General features: G+C 80.8%; 1 non-coding gene across 1 annotated transcript; it reads right to left on the bottom strand.

The window, feature by feature from the left end:
• Positions 1-696: 696 nt before the first annotated feature.
• On the bottom strand, positions 697-849 carry LOC121106988. Its single transcript, XR_005840252.1, has one exon. It is a non-coding gene; the product is annotated as a 5.8S ribosomal RNA (ribosomal RNA).
• Between the last annotated feature and the right edge of the window lie 1,651 nt (positions 850-2,500).

Genomic DNA, 2,500 nt, shown 5'->3' with positions numbered 1-2,500 from the left:
CGCTCGCCCGGCCACCCGCCTTCGGACGCCAAGCGGCTGCTCCCGGCGCTGCCGAGGGAGGAACGCCCGGACGGGGGAGCCGGCGCGCCGCCGGCGGTTCGCACCGCCGCCGCCGCCGCCGGCGCACGGTGGCCGGAGACGGACCCGCGGGGACGCGCGCCGGGCTCGGCCGGACGGACGGGCGGACGACCGGAGGCCGGCAGCCTCGCCCCGACCCGGACCGCCACGCGCGCGGCAGCACGGCGCGTTACCGCCGCCGGTAACGCGACCCGCAGGCAGCCGCGCGCGGGGCCGGGGAGGGCGAGGAGCGCTCCTCCGGGGCGGGGGGCCGGACGAACGAACGAACGAACGTCCGGCCCCGCCGCGCTGCGCCGCGCGACCGACCGGAAAGCCCGGCCGCCCCGTGGGGACGAGCTCGGCCAAAGCGGGCGCTCCGGGAGCGCGGGGAGCTCGGCGAGCTCCCCGACCTGGGTCTCCACTTAGGGGGACGAAGGCCCGCGGCGCGACGCCGCTCGGAGGGGGTGCGGGGGAGGGAATCCGGGCGCCCGAACCGACCGACCGACGGGCGGACGGACGGACGGACGGCGGCCCCCCCCCCTCGCGACCCGCCTCCGGCGGGGCGCGCGGGCCTGCGAGGCGCCCCAGCCGCGCCGCGCGGCCGCCGCGGACGGCGGCCATCGGCGATTGACCGTCAAGCGACGCTCAGGCAGGCGTAGCCCCGGGAGGAACCCGGGGCCGCAAGTGCGTTCGAAGTGTCGATGATCAATGTGTCCTGCAATTCACATTAATTCTCGCAGCTAGCTGCGTTCTTCATCGACGCACGAGCCGAGTGATCCACCGCTAAGAGTTGTCTGACTTTCGGCACCGCCCCGCGCGCGCGGGGGGACCGCTCTCGTTCTCTCTCGCCTTGCCCGAAGGCGCTCGGCCCGCGCCCGCGGCCAGCCCCGACGCCGGGGCGACCGCGGGGCGGACGAGCGTCGCCTCCGCTGACCGTACGAGCACACGAATATCGGATGCGGGAGGGAAAAAAAAAGCCGGCGACGGCCGGCCGGCCGGCCGGCAATGAAGCGCGACCCGAACGAGAAGGGCGGGGAGCCCTCGCTCCCGACCTGGGGAAACGACCCTGTCTCGCTTCGGGGACGGACCAGGCGCCCGGCTCGGCCCGGCCCGGGCGGAGGAGCCGCGGACGCCCGCGGGACGGCGCGCGCCGCCCCGGCCGAAGCCCCGCTGCCGCGACGGACCGCCGCCGCCGCCGCCGCCGCGACCGACGGGGACGGGAGCAGACCAGGCCCCCGCCCGCGCCGGCGGCGCCGCCGGCCCGCGCCCGCGCCGGACCGCCCGACGGCGCCCGCGCCGACCTCGGCCCCTTCCTCGCCGTGCGGGAGACGCGCGCACCGAAACGCCCCCGCCGCCTCTCACCTTCCTCCCCCGCCCCTCGTCCTCCGACGCCTCCTCCTCTCGCTCGCCCTGGCGGCGCGCCCGCGGCGGACGCGCGCACGGCGGCGGGCGGGACGGGGACGGATTCGGGAGCGGCGCCCGCTCCCCGCGCCTCCGCGCGGAGACCGGCTGCGGGACGCCCCACGCCGGACCTCCCGCTCGCACGACCGGCGCGGCCGGCGAGGCCGAGGGCGAAAGCGCGGTGGGAGGCGACGGCGGCGGGGACGAAGGAGAGGACGCGGCTTGCGACGGAAGGGGGAAACGGCGGCGAGGCCCCGAGGGAGGGCAGGAGGCCGGGCGTGCGGACGCACGCCGGGCGGACCGGCGGAGCGGAACCGCCGGCGCCGCGGCTGGCGCGGGCGGGACGGCCGGCTCGCCGTCCCGCCGGCCGCGCGCGGCGGGGAGGCCGCGGAACGCACCGCCGCGGGGAGCGGCGGGCGCCGGGCCGAGACCCGCGTCTCGGCCCGCTCCGTACGCGGGCGAGGCCGGCCGGAGCGAGCGCGCGCCCGCGCGCGCGCCGAGCTCTCCGCCCGAGACCGAGGCCGCGGAGAGGGGGGACGGGATGACCCCCTCTCCGGCCCGGGCCCGCCCCGCGGAGGACCGAGGGCGCGGCGACGGCCGACGCCGCCGGCGGGCTCGGGAGGGAGAGGGCCGGCGGGGCGCGCCGCCGCGCCCCGCCCGGAGTCCTCTCTTCCATCCCGGCGTCCCGCCGGCGGGCAGAAGACCGCCCCCGGCCCCCGACCTCGCGGCGCGCGCCGCGGGCCGCCCGAGTCTTTAAACCTCCGCCCGGCTCCGCGGCCCGGGGGGAGGAGGGGGGTGTGGGCGACGCGGCCCGCTCGGGACCGGCGCCGCGCTCCTTCCTCCCCGCCCCCCGGACGCGCGGAGGCGCGGACGCTAGGTACCTGGCCCTGGGGTGAGGGAAACGACCCGAAGGCCCCGCGGGGGTGCCTCCCCCGCCCGCCCCGCTCGGCGGGGCGGGACGGGGCGCCGAGGGGAGACCCGGCACCCGCCAGCCGGCCCCGGCGCCCCTCGGGGGAGCGTCCGCCCGCGGGGGCGCGCCCGA

Source organism: Gallus gallus, chromosome 16 (assembly GCF_016699485.2).
Source record: "Gallus gallus isolate bGalGal1 chromosome 16, bGalGal1.mat.broiler.GRCg7b, whole genome shotgun sequence".
Lineage (NCBI taxonomy): Eukaryota > Metazoa > Chordata > Aves > Galliformes > Phasianidae > Gallus > Gallus gallus.
This window is presented reverse-complemented; position numbering and strand designations above follow the sequence as displayed.